Here is an 18,452-nt window from a genome sequence, read left to right as displayed (position 1 = left end):
AACAAGCGTGGTCGCACTCCCAACGTGCCTCGTGTTTTGGTAGCCGGTGATCCTTACTCGAACCAGTACTTCTCGACGATTGACCGGAGGGCTATTGAGGTCGCCGCATCTGGTGGGCTTAGGATTGAGAAATTGTTTTCACGGTCTGACAGGCTTGCCGATTTTGACGTCGCCATCGTGCACGTCGGCACTAACAACACCAGCGTTAGTGCTAGCTGTGCAACAACAAATCTGGTCATTGGCATGACAGCGTAGTCACGCTGCCGAGATGCAGGTTATGAATGACTACTACCGGGAGGTAAGCTCCCTGCAGCGCGAGTTTTGTCGCAAAGAGGGGTTCGAGTTCCGCGGCGGCTTGGCCAACGAGTAGCAGCAGTGGATCGGTCGCGACTGCTTGGAACGGACGACAGCCAAGTGACAGCAGCCCAGCTCGTGACCACAACCAAAAAAGGAAAGCCCTTTTTATTTCCATGCGCCACTCCTTATATAAGCGCTCTATAATTGATGGTGTCCTCTGGCGAGCAATAAGATAAACACCATCACCTTAGTAGTGCCCACTACATCTCCCCTTAAGATCTGTAAGTCAGTCGCCTTTGCGGTCCAATCACACGACCGCAACGTGTGCGTCTCAGCCGAAGCCCTTCTTGCCGAGGCTCTGGCGATGATGCTGGTTGACCCTCACCAGGCGTAGACTGCTGTAAACTTGGTCCTTGATCAGGTGCTCCGGAAGTCAATTCTGATCGGGGGGGCGGGGGTCAAGGCTCACATCCTTGCAGTGCAGATTCCCCCCCCCCCCCCCCCCCCCCTAACTTTGAAGATCGTACGCGCGGAAAAACCGAAATGGAGGAAGCGACCTTTGTGTAGCCGAAATCTTTTTTGAGTAACAAAAAGAGATCTTCAAAATCTCTAGCACGCAAGAGCGTTTCCGCGGCCTCTGATGACAAGGAATGGTAGAAAGGTGCCTTTCCTAAGCTGTACACGTCCCGCTGCCAGTGATTAAGATGTGACCAATACGCGCGCCTCAAGGCTGGCTCAGAAGAAACGTTTACTCCAGCACTTAACAGGGTATCAGCTTTACTACCAATTCTCGTCCCGACAAAACGTCGCTGTCCTTTCTCATTCCGCTTCAAGCTTGGAAGGCGCGGTAGCATGATGCTCTGACTACATTAAGGGAGAGTTGTAGGTCAGGCTTCAGCGTCGGGGGGGCATGACCCCTACGAAAAAAACATGAGGGGGGCGGACGCCCCCCCTGCCCCCCCGGTTCCGGAGCCCCTGTCCTTGATTTTGTTCACTGGCTGGCAGTTCCTCTGTTGACTGGCCTTTTGAGAAGGGGATTAGATGCCGACAGTTTCACTGCAGAGTTCCTCTGGGCGTTTCCACCACATATGACTGTGGTCACTGAGCGGGGCTGAGGATACTGCCTCGGCAATTGACGTCCTTAACCCACATGTCCTCCCCCAACTTCAAGGGGGTCGGAGGACTTGAAGTATGCCGGCGATTGTGGTTGTTTGCCTGTTGCGACGTGTTTGCGGCATCTCTTGCCTTGAAGTTCTGATGGCTTGGCAGTGATGGCTGAAGTCGTTCTGGTAGACCAGGAAGTCAAGTTAGTTTTCTTCCCATTAACAACTGGGCAGGAGAAACCATTGACACCGGGTCTGTCTCGGTACGATAGGAGAGCCAGGTGTTGATCGGTGCTCTTTGCAAACAAGTTCTTAACGATACGCACCATGCATTCTACTTCGCCGTTATTCTAGGGGTACCGCTGGCTCCTAGTCTCGTGGCGAAATCTGCGCCTGAGCAAAGTCTGCAAACTCGTGAGATGCAAACTGCGGTTCAATATCTGTCCGCACGACGTTCGGGATTCCATAGCAAGCCATGCAACTCTTGACAGCCGAGATGGCTGCTTGCGCAGATGTAGATCCGAGAGAGATGACCTCAGGAAACCTTGAGTATACTCTGTTTCACCTTATGCTGTACCGCAGCGAAGGCTAGAAGCGCGAGCTATTAGCGTTGGCAGCTGCCCTTGATGCACGAGAGCTTGTGCCGCCGAGATGCGCCCTAGAGCAAGGAGCTCACGCTTGTAGCCTTTCCTACGGTACAACACAAGGTGAAACAGAGTATAGTAGTCTACAATCAGAACACAGTCACATCCTTTTAGCTGGAACATTCGGAATGGACGATGACGAAGAGACAGCAGCTCGTGATACCCCCAGAGTAACGGCGAAGTAGAGCGCATGGTGCATACCGTGAAAGACTTGTTTGCAAAGAACTCTGATCCATACCTGACTGTCCTCGTTGCAATCCAAGTCGGCCATTCCGCCGGGCTGGTGAAAGTGAATAGTGCTAAAGGATGAAGTCCCGACACTCCGACGCAAACCACTTGGATACAGAGGTCACCTTCCGCCATAGTGACGGTGTTAGCCAGCTTCTGACACCATGTTCGGAACGGACGACGGCTAAGTAACAGCAGCCCAGCTCGTGACCACACCTAAAAAGAAGAAGCCCTTTTATTTCGATGCGCCGCACCGGTTCTTAAATAAGCACTTTATAAATGATGGTGTTCTCTGGCGAGCAACAAGAAAAACAGCATCACCCTAGTAGCGCCCACTATTGCGACGGCATCCACCCAAGCCAGATGGGCAACAAGGTATGGCGTCTGTGCCGACGAGCACAAATATATAGACATCGATCGCAAGGATGGCTACAGTAGTAGCCGTACAAGTAGGCGTCTGTGCATACTCACTTGCAATGTACTTAAGAAAAAATGTTGACTGAGGTGTTTACAATGTGAAGGAGGCTTATTGCAGAAAAGGCACCGTGTAATGTGAGCTTTCGGTTGCACAACAAAAAATCCCCCCGGTGGCCTAAATATTCTTGTGCCCTCCGTTGCGTTTAGCACGTAAACCTAAAAAAATTTTGCTTCAAAAATTTTACTTTTGAGGGTGTATGAAAATTACAATCACCCTTAAACTCAGTGTTCACAAGAACTTGAAGTATTTGTTTTAGTACTTTGCAAGGAAACTACAACTCCCTACCTCAAGTACATTCTCCAAACCTGGTCTTACTAAATTTGCATCACTAAACGGTGCTAGGTTAACTTGGGAGAAATACTGCGAGGTATTTTCTTACCTAGCGAGGTGCATAAGCAGACAATGCATTGCTTCATATTGTCTTCGAGAACAATGTCTTTTTCATCGTTCTTAGAAGACAACAGAGTTTTAGAGAACCATTTTTCAACTCTGATTTCGATATCATTGGTTCCGCTGGTATTAACTGCGCATGGAATGTGTGCATCTGCATGTCATATTGTTACTGGAGCTGGAAAATGGTTCCTTTGAACTCTCTTAACCATACTTTGTCTCAGATGTTTCGTACAGCTCTGGGAAACGCACAGGGACAAATGCATTGATCTGAGCACTGGTTTGTTTCGTGAGGGCTCAGGAAAATCTAGGCTCTTTCAAAACCCATGTGCCAATGTCCTTGGCTTTCCAAGTAGTACCTACAACTTCTGAGGTAGGGTACAATTTTGCACCAACCTAACAACAAAGTGGTAGGCTGTTATCATACAAAAGTGTTGATTTCTTTCGAAACCTCTTCTGGCCATTCCTCTCAGAGGACTGGCAGTTATAAGTGCACGCAATGTCATTCCTACTTGTTCTGGCCAAGAAGTACAAGTTTGAAGGTGTGAAATTTATGCTGCAGAAGGTACGAGCACAGGAGCATGGTACGGAGTAATGACTGCTGATGTAACGAAAATGCAAGCCATGTATAGCTCATCGGGGAGAGAAAAAAAGTACTGGGTGGCCTCTTGGCTATGTCTGATATTTGCCGCTAGTACCGCAAATAATTCCCATATTACACACTTGAGTACCTATGCATACCATGATTTGGAAGACACTCAGAGTGGGAATGAAGAAGACCATCAGTTTACTTTATTTAAATAAAAAGACTACATTTATTGTACTTTACTTCGAACTGCATCATGCCCTGTATACTTACTACTCAACTTGATGTACATAATTACTCTAACTTTACTTCAAGTAGTTTTTAGATATGCTTTACTTTATGAAACACTGCTTATAATTTTAAATGGACACTAACTCAGACAATTAAGTTAGGCTGACAGTCAGGTTTGGTGCTCTAGTGTAGAGGATAATAGTTGGGCACTCTCAACTATATGGGCAGGTTCTTGCCAAGTTCATGGACCAGCAGGTGCAGAACATCGTGCAGAAGATGGCCAGGGCCAGGATTCAGCAGGAGGGCAGGATTCAGCAGGAGTACTAGGGGACAACAATGAAGGCTTCTTCAAGTGCTGGCTGGACCATCAAAAGTGTTCCACCAGCCATGCTCTGTGAGGTTGAGTTTCCTCCACTTTGCTCTCCTGCTGCTTCCGCACCACCTCTGCCACTTGCTTCTGCTGCTTCCTCCCCTGAGAGTACCTGTGCACCTTGTGAAGCAGCTGCTGATCAGGTGCAGAGATGTCAGAGCAGGGCAGAGATGTCAAAATCTGCAGGCTCTCCTGTACCAGGTGCCTGCATGGCCTCTGAGCTCGTTTTGGACAGAAGCCAACCAGTTGTCACATATGGAAAGGCTGAGCGGAGGCACAGACGAGGCAAGCCTTCTGATGTGCCAGTGAAGTAGAGTGAAGTAGGTGCTGGGTTCAGGCTGGTTGGTGGTGTTTGAGTCCACAGCAAGGATAGTCAGGTAGGGCAAACCTGGGAGAGCATGCCTCTTGCTAGTGCAGAGGAGTGCCTGAAAGCCACATCTTCAAAGAGCACAGCTTCTTTGAGTGGAAAAGCTATACTCGGTTCCACCTTCGGTCCGAGCGCAGTGGATGCCACAAGCCATTCCAGCCGATCCAGCGCCAGGACAAAATCGCGTGACCTGCCTGTTGGGCAGAGCGATACCTGGAGCTCAAGGTCACATGCCACCCTCTCAACGCTGGATTGGCTGGGATGGTTCCTATAGCGTCCACTGCGCTCGGACTGAAGGTGAAACGGAGTATAGTGCAGAGGAGTGCCTAAAAGCCACTTCCTTGGGAAGCACAGCTTCTGTAAAGGCCTGCAAGCAAGCAGCCCTTGTCACTGCCGATGCTTTGGGTAGAAAAGCTAGTGCAGAATGCCCAAAAACCACTTTCTTGGAAGTCTCAGCTTTTGCAGAGAACGGTGAGCATGAAGCTAGTGTAGAGGAGTGCCCAAAAGCCTCTTCCTCGGGGAGCACAGCTCCTGTAAAGGCATGGGAGCAAGCAGCCCGTGCCTCTGGCAATGCTTCGGGTGGGAAAGCTAGTGCAGAGAAGTGCCTAAAAGTCACTTCCTCGGGGAGCACAGCTTCTGTAGAGGCTGGTAAGTGGATGGCCTTTGAAGTGACTGAAACCGAGGTAGTGTGCCCTTTCCAAAGCACGGTGGGAGGAGGGAAGCAGCGTGGGTGAAGTACATTGAGCACGAAGCGAGGGTCTCGCAGGCTGTGTAAGGCACTAAACCATACTGCCACTATTGCATCCTCCACCATTGCGTGGGATGGAGGAGACCTTGCATAGGGTGCCTCTGTTCTTTTTATGTGTCTGATAATACATCTTCTGGCTTGGGGGAGGACAGCCCAGCATGTGCGACAAAGAGCAGGGCCACTGGAGGCAAGCATCCCGCCACAGCCCTGCTGCAGAACCATTTTCCTGCAGGCCAAGTTTAGCAACTATCCAACCTATCTAGCAGCATTTGAAGACTGGACCAAAAAAGGGTTGCATGTATTTTCAGAAAAAAAAAAAAAAGATCAAAGTCAAACCAACAGCTAACTCCTTGGCCCAATGCGGTGAACGAGAGCTAAATGAAAAATTGATCGATATTCAGGCATTCCTTGGCAGTCTTACAACCTTCCCTAGCAACCAGGTGCAGCTCTCGCCAGAGTCTGTTGCACCCTGTGCAGCTCGAGAGGATGTATCTCAGCAGCAGCTAATAGACAACAATCGGTGGGGCAACTTTTTCCGAAAAACTGTGCATTAGTTTGATCAAACGCAGGAGGCAGACCACGAAATGTGACAGTTATAAGAAAGCATGCACTTTCTGGGATGTTCCACAACAAGGCACTTCACCTTAGTATGATAGGGGCAGAGTTAATTCCTCTCTACAAAAGTTGTTCACTTACTGAAAAAGAACTGGCATGTGTGAGATCCAACAGTTCTCTGTCTGATAGTGTTATGAATATTGTGCGGTACTTAACACGTAAAACATTTCCACATTGGGGTGGTTTTCAAGCTGTTGTGTTAGCTGAGGGATTAAAATTCAAACAGGTGAGAGATGCTTTCATTCAGCTATTGCGTACAAAAGTTCCAGACCATTGGCAGTGATGTGATACTTGTGCCAAAGTGCTACATCTTGCTACATTTGACCAAAATCTGAGGAACTCTGGCCAACATTGCGCCAAAACTTAATTTTAACAACTCGTAATTTGGCCGGAACGATAGGATTGGGCGAGTTTGCAGATCTTTAGAATATTACGTCATATAACATACTAACTCGGTCTGATTTCGCATCAAACACAGACATTACTCGTAAGGGAGTGCCATTGTGTTTTGCCCTTTTTCTTCTATTTCGCCGGGCGCATCCCTGAAGTCGCCTACGAAGCTCAGAGGGCACGAATGTTGTGTTCTTAAAGGCATGTGTTAACACCGACTCCTCGGCATCAGGGGTCTCAAACGTGGATTCCAGCGCCATGAAGATGCAACTGGCTGGCGTCGGACCGGATGCGGCATCTGCCAGCCAGGCGAGACCAAGCACCGCGAGAGCAGAACTATACAGCAGTCTACCTGCAAGACTCTGAGCAAGAGCATTGTGCGATGGTGGTATGCAACCACCATAGTTCCCAAATTTGTAAATTTGGGAACTATGGCCTAAATTTGTACTCTCGACTATATTAAACCCAGCGTTTTTTTAATTGCTATAAGCTTAGTTGTCGAGACCTCATTTATTTTCTAGAATATATTTTATTTGAGACTATTTCTAACACTCGGAAGTTCCACAATAATTTTCGCGTTCTGTTCTGGCGGGTTAGTTTCGTTGAGTGCGCTTCTCACCGCTCACTGGTGTACTGCAGTGAAGTGACAACCGCGGAGTAGGCATCGCACTTTTGTGTCTTGCTTCGCTGCAGCGCACCTTTGTGCTAAGGGGAAAGCATACCTCCAGAGCGAGACTGGACGATTTTTGAATAGAATTTGGCTTGTATGTATGATAAACTGACTGCAGTATCGTGGAGGTATCTTTTTCCAATTCTAGATTTAGCAAGGATACTTGAGTATTGCAAATATATTTATGTGGACACTTCTTTAAGTTAATGTTTTATGCCAACTTTTTTGTTTAGTTGTCACTCTTATCTAGGTGTGAGTGAATTAGCAGCTAAATTACCAGAAGTAGAGAATGCAAGCCTGAGAAGAACCTTAACGAGTTCGGCGGAGTTGTTTATAAGAAGGCATATTTATCATTTACAGGCCAATTTTAGGGGCAAAGCTAGACCTTAGGGTCTAGCCTTGTCCGGCGTCCGTGCTCACATCGATTGCCATCCCATGTCTTCTTAAAAAAAATAAAAAATGTTTGTGCAGTCAACAGGATTCAAACCTGTGCGGGGAGACCCCAATGGATTTCTAGTCCATCACCTTAACCACCCGGCCACGACTGCGGGATGAGCACGGAGCTCTGAGATGTGGTAGTAACTCAAGAGCTGGGGATGTCATGGATGAAACGTTGCATGTAGCTGCTCAACGTCTATACAGGAGAGGGCGCTGCGGTCAAATGCGTATATAATCGCGTTAAACTTTGCATGCATTGGCTCAACGTTCATAGACGAGAGGGCGCTGCTGTCAAATGCGTATATAACCACGTTCCATACCACACATTCCATACCAACGCAACCCGGAGCCCAGCACTACCTATGAGCAAAAAAAAAAATCAGCACTACATATGAACAAAATCAGTATCATCAGCACCACCGAGAGCTTCGCCCCAATCAACATCATTCACCACGTGGAGATGCGGTCATTTTTTTTTTGTTATGAAGTTCTAGGTATAAAATATAATTGATGTTTCATAATCAAATGACAAGTGCTTTTTTTTTCTATGTTAAGAACTGCAGTTTTATTACAACCTCTAGAACTTGAAGGAAACAAATTTAGGCACTCAAAATTATTGTATTTTAGCATTGCTTCACTGGGATTCCATACCTAAATTTACAATTCACCACAATTCATGCTGTCCTTCATCTGTCATCTTCTTGTTACCGTGTCTGGTGCGTCTGCATGCAAGTAAACTGCTAGTTTTGTGCTTGAGGAAATCAATCCTGCTGTGCAATCAATGATAACAAAAGGTTGCACATAAGTGAGAAGGCAAAGTAGACTCTGCCTAGTTGGACAGGTCAACGCATGAATCTTAATATAATATTTGCAATGCTATGAATGAAAATGGGAATGTGCGCTTGTGCTCCAAAAGTTCTTTTGGCTGCTCCAAGAGCTGCTCCAAAACGACTGAGCGATCACGTCACTGCATTGGCTCTCAGTATCAAACATTGGGTCACCTCCAAACTCTGTCTTTGCGTATAGTTATATTGACGATGTTCCTCCTGATTTTGTCAAGCAACTGTGCAGCATTCTGAAGTTACAATTGGCCACTATAAATGTTTTTTATAAAGCCTGCACAAAGTCGAGGCCAAGTCAAAGTTAAATTTTGGTGTTTTACGTGCCAAACCAACGATGGGAATCTGGCACGCCGCAGCGGAGGACTGGTGATTAATTTGGACCACCTGGGGATCTTTTGACGTGCAACCGAAAGCTCGGTTACACGGCGCCTCCTCCGCAATAAGCCTCCGTCAGATTGCGGGCACCTCGGCCGGGATTCGAATCCGCCACATGGGGATCCGTAGGCCAGCGGTCTCGCCTCGGAGCCACCGAGGCGGCTCACAAAGTCAAGGCGGCACTCTGGATTGTGGCTTATTCACAATAGCTAACATGCAATACATAGCATCCGGCAAATACCTTACCTCTGTAAGCTTCTGACAACAGTCAATGAGGACCCATTTACTAAACTGCATTCTAAAGGGAATGACGAAAGACTTTCCCATAATAAATTGTACTGTTTCTCAAGTGCGACCAAAAGACTTCGCTTATGCTGTTCATTGCTTGTGCAGGCAGCCTCTGCTTTGTGCCGGTGCTGTTCGCATTATTCAATGTGCAGGTTGTCCATCCCTCTTTCACGAGGAGTGTCTAGACAGAAAACCTAATTGTGGCATACAGTTTGCATGCAGTCGAGGGTGTGTTGTCACTGGAATGCAGAAGAATAGGCAGAGGTTATCCTAAACGACTTTCAAGACCTTGAACTTTATTTACCATACCCGCCAAGTTCGGAAAAACCAAATCCGGGAGAATTTCTAAGGGGAGGGGGGGGGGGGGGGGGTAAAGGTTTTTTAAAAAGATATTGATAACAAATGTAAGTGAAGACAACTTCATTATATTTATATTGCACTGCTCATGCTAGCGAAGGACTGCTGCGCCTCGCTATCGTGGCAGCCGTTTGTTACGACGTCAAAAACTACTTATTTAAGTGCGAGGAGGGAAGGGGGGGGATTTGAATTTCTTGGGAGATTTTTCTGGCAATCGTACAAATTGGTCGAAATTCGGGAGTCTCCCGGGTAATACGGGTAACTTGGCAGGTATGATTTACCCTTGTTATGTTTAATCTTGTTATTCTTTACCTTTGTTATGTTTCCACCTGCATATTTCTTACTTTTCATTATTAGAGTTTGATATGAAAAAAACTGACTGATATATTTAAAAAAGCATGTGACCCTGTAATTAGTTGCAAATTATTACAATTCTGTTCAAACACTCATCGTGGCCAAGAATTTCAATAACAATTGTTGTAAGAAAAAAAAACTTGCTCTCGAGACTAATAGATGGATAATGACAGCTGTACCCTTTATAATGTGTGGCAGCTTCCACCACCTAGCCTAAAACATTAACAAAAACTAAAAGCATCATCCACTGCCTCCTCCCTCCGGCGAGGGAGTCACCAATTTTCCTCTGGTCAAACCTTGTCAGCGTCGGCTGATTCCTCACAACACCGCAGTAAATGTTGGGACACAAGTTTAATGAAATAATGTGCAACTGGTTATCAGGTCACACCTTTTCATCTGCAACAATGTGCCCTTTCCATTTCAAATACCCTCTTTTTTTCACTTATATTTAGCATAAGAAAAGTACTATGTACAGCTGCTTATTCCTATGGGGGACAAGACAAAAACAGCTTAGTAATTTTAATTTTTTATGCTTTGGTGTTTGCTGCTTTTAATGTCTTTCTTTTCTTTAATTTAGGTCTTTTGGAGCAGCCAGACTGCTAGAGAGCGCATGCTCTCAGGTGGTGGATAGAGAAATGTCTTCTGTTCGGAAGTTATGAAAACTTCCTTCTACAAGATAGGCACTCATGCCCATGGATCAACAAGCTTCTTTTTTTTTTTTGTTAATGTTCCTTTTTCTTTTTAGTTTGCATTTAGTTCATTTCTTATTTTGTGCTTGTGGTAGGTCTTATTTTGTTGAAATAAACTTTTTTCATCCATTTCATTCATGCTATTCTTGTTGCAAAAAAAACGGCGGCAACATTCGTTCAAGATAATGCTGCAGAACAGGTTACATTGAAGCAAAGCAAATGTGTCAAAGGGACTGGCAATTGAAACAGTTAGCATATTAAACTTCATACTTCTTGGAAGGCTCAGTGATGCGACTGCTGCACCAAAGGCCTCAACCTGCTATATGCCGTTAAAATTAACCAAAATACTCTGATGAATTTGTGCCAACACTGCACGAAAAGCTCGACTCTTGCTCGCTATTTGAGAATTACTCGGAGCTTAGTACCTTGTTGGATCATTATGGTAGGATGGTGCCTGTTCTCAAAAATACAGACTTGATTGACTAACACACTATTTGATTTTACCTTTGTATCGAACAGCGACAGTACACTTAAGTTCCCTAATAGTCCTCATTATTTTAAGTTTGTTGAGGTGGCCACACTAGCTTTAGTGAGTGCACTTCTCGATAGGCTTTGGTACACTGTGGAGAAGACACTCGTACTGTAAACAGCAGTTTTGTCAGGTTTGCTTCCCTGCAACACACTTTCGTACTGGGGGAAGACTTACCTAACGAGCAGGGTATTAAGAAATTAAACATCTGGGATATGGTACATGTTGATCTGACAATAAAACCTTGCAGCAAAATTGTAAAAATTAACTGCAGCTATTATGTAGGTGTGCATGTGACAGGGTTGGGCAGAGATACTACAAAAAGTATTTGGGAATACAAATACTGTGATACTTCCGTTTTGAGGTCCAAAATACAGGTACTGAGATAAATTTGCCTTTTATGTAACGGGATATCCCTGAGATACTTCTGCAAAACGGCAAAAAAGTATTCCGGAATGCAGATACTTATAGAAATACATTTGTTCCCGAATGGTGCTACGTGAGGAGGGTATAATTCGTGGTGAATACGAATGGTAATTTATGCTTGTGCTCCTCTTTTTGTGCCATTTTAAGCACTACCCCTTTGCTCAAACTCTTTATTTATCATTATGCCGCTAGAAAAACATGTCACCCCCCTTGAACCACTTAGTTATAGAACGGTAAAGACTGCGTATCATGCCTGAAAAAATGCGTCTGCCCAAAATGAACATTGTTTTGCCATGAGGGCGCAGAACCAGTGCAGCCGCCGCGTTAGGACTGGCGCTGTGATCGGCTTTCGGAGCGGAAGCACAGGGTGTCGTCTGCATTTGTTAGCTCTTGTTTCACCGCACCACGTTGTATGCTACATGTAATTATTCGCAGTTTGATGAGACCATTCGCATTTCCTTAGTTTTAGTGTATAAAAACGAAGTCTTTTCTGTGGATGTTTCCTTATTCCAGTCTACTAAAAAGTTTTATGTATGAAATGCGTTTGTCCAGATTCCTTCACATTCATTTAGCAATAGTAGATTCAGGCCAAGTCTCTAGAATTTTGCATTTAGATGATAGATGCGCAGCATCAGGATGATTTCACGTCTGGAGTTACTGGCGGCCGTGCGCGGTCAGGAGCAGTCACTTCGAAGACGAAGGCCTGACGAGAGCGTTTTGGCCAAAACAGTTATCAACCGTTACTGGGTGATTCCACGTCAGTTCATGCAATGATGGTCCGGGTCATAATTTAGATATTTTTGTTAAAAATATATATGAAAGCCATGTTCTTGGGAGGAACATTCAGCTAGATATAAACGCCGTAACAATTTTTTTCGCTGAGATATAAAATAGAGAAGCTTGAGGCGTGGAAATTGAGAAGATTTCACAATGCTACTTTGCACAGTCGTCATTTCCTTATCGAACCTTTCACGGCACCATAACTTTTTTAATAGGTTTTAATAAGGTTATAAAACACATACACAAACAATTAAAAATATCCATAAAATATTTCAATGCAAACAAAAATATCAAACATGGCACAAAAACGCGTTTTAGAGACATATTCACAATTTTTTTGCAAATAAACCATCTTTCATAATACTTCACAAAACATATCAAAATTCGCGTATTTAAATATTCTTTACGAATATATAAAGATAATATGCCCACCCTTAAATATATTTTTGTTATCAACGCGGAAATGCGGCTGATTTCTCAAAATGTGGCAAGATTGGGCGTCGATATTTAAAAAACTCCATCTTTTATTTTCTTTAAACTCCCCTTGGCACTTTGCAGTGACTTGAACTGACCTGTGATGGCAAAAGATTGAGTAACATATGACCTCCAAGCGGGAAAAGCTACGACAAACCTTCACTCGGAGCGAGCCGACGTCTTCGTCATAGCGGCTTTGCCGCACAGCACCAAACGTTTTGAGCGTTAGTTATGGCATGTATTTTATATTATTAAAACTCTTTTTTTATAAGCGGTGAGTATTAGTGACGTGAAAAGGAACTTTGAGCTGGAATGCCATTAATTAGCTTACAATTCACAGGAATAAAACGGCCCCACTCTGCGAATTCGCTACCTATGCTTCATACATAAGCTTAAAACTCTCAGTTGCGCGAATGACCATGTATACATCTGGCCTTTCGGCATATGATGACTTTCACAGATGAGTTTCCTGGATTCCTTTGACAGGTTTTACGGTGGTCCACTTTGCTTGCTTCACCGCACGAAACTCTCGAACTCGAAGACAGTTGTGAGCGCTGCGCAGAGTGGTTTGACGCGTTTTGCGAAGTGCTGAAGGCATGTAGTTCCCACCAGGAACGCAAGCGATTGTACGTGCTTCTGCCACCAATCATCCTGAAGAAAAAAATATTGCGTCTGGTGTCGGAAGCGACTGCCTACATGATTGATCAAACATGAAAACTGAAGCGCAAAGGTGGTGTTTGGGCAACCCCTGATCCCTACATGGGGAAAAAGGCGAATGCCGAAGACGTGAGAGTTGCAATTGAGTACTACACACGCGACGACCTCGCATGCTCTGTTCAAAGCCCCAACAAAAAGGACGTCGTCAAAGCCATGATCAACGACATGTTCAAAGTCGTAAAAAGGTTTATGACCCGCTCTATTAAGGAAGCTTACCAGCTGTTTAGGAAGGACCATCCCCATCCCGAACTGGGCATCTCCAAATTTTATTCCCTACGACCAAAATGGGTAAAAAAAAAAGTCCCGAGCACGAGGTGTGCGCATGCATATATTGCGTCAATTTTCAGTTGCTTTTAACGGCAGTATCAAATGCCCCAAAGAAGACATTTACTGAAGACGACCTCAAGCGCATCTACCTCTTCTGCGCTCCACAGAACGATTGCTTTCTGCGCCGTTGCGAAAAGTGCCCAAAAACGCAGAGCATCTCGCTGCAGTCGCTTCATCTCGACGAAGACGAAGAGATCTTTTTCGCGTTATGGGACGCTGGCGAACTCGTCAAAAAGGTTATGGACACTTCTGCCTTCCTGCGGCAATAAGAGAGTGAAAACTATATGAGGCATTCTTACATCCTTGACCTTGAACGAAGCCTGATACATGACACAAGAACCGCCTTACCACCCAAGGCAGTGATGTTCCACTTCGATTTTGCGGAAAAATGGACAGTATACTCTTTCCAACCGAAGTGCAGAGTTTTCATAGAAAAAATACTCGTGTCTCTCTCCACAAGTGTGGTTACGTCCACGCAAGACACGCAAAGCTTTGCCGTTGTCACCAATGGTACACGACACATGACACAGCTCACGCTCTTCTATACTTCGTTTCAGCTTCGGTCCGAGCGCGGCCGATGTTATGAGCGGAAGGGCCATCATACAGCGCAAAAAGCGAATCGTCATGAGGTACTCTATGCAGTTGATAGGACCAGCCGGTATTCGCCGTGTCTCTGTGCGCGCTCCTCCGCCGGCTAGTCCTATCAAGAGCAGAGAGCACGCCATGACGCTGCGCTTTTTGCGGTGTCTGATTGGCCCTTCGGCTCATAACATCGGCCGCGCTCGGACCGAAGCTGAAACGAAGTATAGTCACATAGGCCATTAAAGAGTATGTTAATGTTCATTTCACAGTCTTTTTTGAAATAATTTTTGTATCAGACGGAGCGGTGGCGCATTTCAAGAATCGCTTCAAATTCCACGAATTGTCTCGGAAGCCGCACTCTTCCCCAAGATGGATCTTTTCAGCCACTGGACACGGAGAAAGCGCTTGTGATGAAGTAGGTGGAAGAACCAACGCTCACCAAGTTGAGATCTTCGCTCAACTCAACGATTGCCACCGATAAAGACTTTGTGGAAGTGCTACGTAAAAAAAGTAACTAATGTCTGCATGTTCCACCTGTCTGTGGAACGGGTTCGAGAGTTTCGTGCGGTAAAGCAAGCAGAGTGGACCACTATAAAACCTGTGAGAGGAATCCAGGCTTCTCATCTGTGGAAGTCATCATATGCCGAGAGGCCGGATGTATACATGGCCATTCGCATAACTGAGAGTTTTAAGCTTATCTATGCATAGTTAGCGAATTCGCACAGTTGGGCCGTTTTGTTCCTGTGAATTGTAAGCTAATTAATGGTATTCCAGCTCAAAGTCCATTTTCGCGTCACTAATACTCAGCCCTGATGAAAAAAAGAATTTTAATAATATAAAATACATGCCATAACTAACGCTCAAAACGTTTGGTGCTGTGCGGCAAAGCCGCCTTGACGAAGACGTCGGCTCGCTCCGATTGAAGGTTTGTTGTAGCTTTTCCCGCTTGGAGGTCATATGTTACTCAATCTTTTGCCATCACAGGTTAGTTCAAGTCACTGAAAAGTGCCAAGGGGAGTTTAAAGAAAATAAAAGATGGAGTTTTTTAAATATCGACGCCCAATCTTGCCACATTTTGAGAAATCAGCCGCATTTCCGCGTTGATCACAAAAATATATTTAAGGGTGGGCATATTATCTTTATATATTCGTAAAGAATATTTAAATACGCGCATTTTGATATGTTTTGTGAAGTATTATGAAAGGTGGTTTATTTGCAAAAAAATTGTGAATATGTCTCTAAAACGCGTTTTTATGCCATGTTTGATATTTTTGTTTGCATAGAAATATTTTATTGATATTTTTAATTTTTTATGTATGTGTTTTATAACCTTTGTAAAACCTATTAAAAAATTTATGGTGCCGTGAAAGGTTCGATAAGGAAATCACGACCGTGCAAAGTAGCATTGTGAAATCTTCTCAATTTCCACACCTCAAGCTTCTCTATTTTATATCTCAGCGAAAAAAATTTTTAGGGCGTTCATATCTAGCTGAATGTTCCTCCCAAAAACATGGCTTTCACATATATTTTTAACAAAAATATCTAAATTATGACCCGGACCATCATTGCATGAATTGACGTGGAATCACCCTACTTTGGTGTCAAGTTGAAGCATTTATTCTGATTCTCAAGAAAGATTGGCGTAGAACTAGCATGCCAATGCCGATTCTCTGCGTTTTTCCCAGGCCCACTAGTGGGCGTCCACAAATACCAGCAGACAAAGCAAGCAGTATTATGCTCAGCTATGGGGCATGCAAGTGCACTTGTATTAAATCCCAGACCTCTGCAATGTATCGGGATCGTCAGTCTGCATCCACGAGCTACTCAAGAAGGGGCCTATCAAGAGTGTGATACTTTTCCTGTGTCTTTTAAGAAGAATATGAACATAGCACCACATAGCATCAAAAAGAAACAATTTACACGAGTCAATGTTTCAACGCTTACCACAGGGAGCCAAACCTGTGCAAGCAGGTGCGTAAAACGCTTTCAGAATATCATAATTGAGCACATTCCTACCCTAGGTTAGGATCTTGATTCTGTGTCCACCATGGGTGCATTATTTTCATAAGTGAAAGGAAATGTAACCTCTCACTGGGCGTTATTGTTAAACATTGCAGACATTTGAGCAAGAGCTCCGAGAAATGGCACCACAAGCAGAGATGGGCGAGGAGTGTCATCTGCTCTTGTTGTCTGCTTCTGCACAGACGCTAAACTGACTCTGGAGCTAATGCAAGCTTTTGAGGAACTGGGTCTGAACTCGTTTAGAACTGGGATGAATCGAATGTGCCAGGTGCAGCGGCTGTGCAACTTCAGGGTGAATCGAATATGCCAGTTCTTGCACTGCTGAACTAGTTCAGCCACTTCAGGCAAATCAAACAGACCTCTTACAATGTTGTACACCCTCACTATAATAGTACCCTTAAATGTCAGTAGCAGACTTTCATCAGGCAAGCACCGAAACGGCACCTTGTGTCAGATGCTGGGACGACCGGCGTGTCGCAGAAGAGCACGAGAACACGCATGCCAGTGAGCACGACAAGAATGTCTAAACCATGGTCTGGAAACAAAAGGTAGCAACCTGAAATTACATGTACCTCCCATCTCGATGCATGGCACACCTGTCAAGAAAGTTGGTTTGGGCACGACGTCACATAGATAAGAAGTGCAAGACATTCTCTCATCGAGTTTTAAGCTAAGACACTGTGTGAAAAACTTGTCGAACTCTATGCATTTTTCATGAAAGGAATTTCTTGCTTTGTAACTCACAATGGCACATTTAAAATCTTATATTGTGACCCACACAAACGCATTTAATATTACTGGTGCGACACTTTTTCTAAACATCAGAACTGTCTACTTAAGTAAAGGTGTCAAATGCTGTCCATCTTCACCTCATTTATTCACGCAAGACAACTAAAGAGCTTGAACAAACATTCACTATATCAAAGCAGAAAAAATATGTAACTTCACATGTAAAGAAAAAAAAACGTGTTTCCCCCGTGAATTGCAGTTTGATACTAATCAATGTTGCAGGCCTTATCAGCAAAAAGCGGCTAAAGTGCTTAGCGAAGAAAAAGAAAAAAAAAAAACTATTTGTGTTCGTATTTGCCGGTGCTTCATTTGCATTGCGTGCCCTAGTTAAGTGTCTGAACATTACATGCTCCAGACACTAAAACCATAAATACCTCGTTGCCTGGAAAGCACGTTCTAGCTTCGATCCGCAATTACAGTTTTGCGAATTCGCCAAGCTTAGTAAATTCTAAATAGTTTTCTTCTGCACTTGAATGCTTTAGGGAAAAGGATGGAATTAGAGTTCGAATTATACAGTTAAATTTTTGTAGGGATCGTTGACTTTGCCAACTGTTAGCTACAAAATAATGCATTCGTCAAAAAAGCGTAACACTTCAAATGTAACTATTTCGCGAATTGAAAACAGCAGCCCAGGTTCGACACATACGAGCGGTCAAAAATACACGGCATGAGAACGACGCAGTAACCGGCAACATCACAGAAATTTCATAACAGCTGAGAGAAAAAAAAAATTAAATTACACCCATTCGCTCGGTACAACTATGATTTTATTATGTATAAAGCAACTCAAGAGTTTCAACTCACAAACGCAGGTTCGATGTAACGTTCAGCGTGCTTGGGCCGCTGGGTAAAAGCAAGGAAGTTTCGTCTAGTAGAGTATAGTTATGACATTTATTCCATTCCTAATGCGCTTATCGATCTTTCAACGAACCAATTCGAATGCCACCATTGATAATGTTTGCAGAAAAGCCAAAAAAGTAAAATATCTCACACCTCCTGCCCCTTGTGCACAGGACTGGTGAGCGCCATGACACCACAGATCCGCAGAAATTGAAACACGTCTGAATGTAAACATAACAAATTTTTTTTGCATTTGCAAAGTTAATAGATCTTATTTCCGTGCGGTGGTATCGTGCTATTCTCTATGCCGCGAAACACAAACAACATGGCGGTAGAGTGATGGCGGATGGCGGCCCGTTGTCTTTTTTGAGGATGTACTGGGTGTACACCCACCGCAGAAATACAGTGGGTGCGATTTTCGGACGTAAGGAAACGGCGGTGGTGGTGGTGGTGGTGGTGAGGGTGGAGGGGGGGAGGGAAGGGGAGCAAGGGCACAAACAACGGGC

At 44.6% G+C, this 18,452-nt stretch overlaps 2 long non-coding RNA genes across 3 annotated transcripts; one reads left to right on the top strand and one right to left on the bottom strand.

The window, feature by feature from the left end:
* Positions 1-1,281: 1,281 nt before the first annotated feature.
* On the bottom strand, positions 1,282-16,809 carry LOC121833681. 2 transcript variants are annotated; one of them, XR_006076756.1, is made up of 3 exons: positions 16,762-16,809; positions 2,283-2,488; positions 1,282-1,583 (listed from the first exon to the last, which is right to left on the bottom strand). It is a non-coding gene; the product is annotated as an uncharacterized LOC121833681 (long non-coding RNA). The 2 variants fall into 2 exon arrangements; XR_006076755.1 differs by lacking the exon at positions 16,762-16,809 and adding an exon at positions 4,440-4,528.
* On the top strand, positions 5,259-6,931 carry LOC120850458. The gene is made up of 2 exons (XR_006076754.1): positions 5,259-5,342; positions 6,680-6,931. It is a non-coding gene; the product is annotated as an uncharacterized LOC120850458 (long non-coding RNA).
* Positions 16,810-18,452: the final 1,643 nt, after the last annotated feature.

The sequence above is a fragment of the Ixodes scapularis genome, unplaced genomic scaffold (genome assembly GCF_016920785.2).
Source record: "Ixodes scapularis isolate PalLabHiFi unplaced genomic scaffold, ASM1692078v2 PGA_scaffold9__187_contigs__length_104089568, whole genome shotgun sequence".
Lineage (NCBI taxonomy): Eukaryota > Metazoa > Arthropoda > Arachnida > Ixodida > Ixodidae > Ixodes > Ixodes scapularis.
This window is presented reverse-complemented; position numbering and strand designations above follow the sequence as displayed.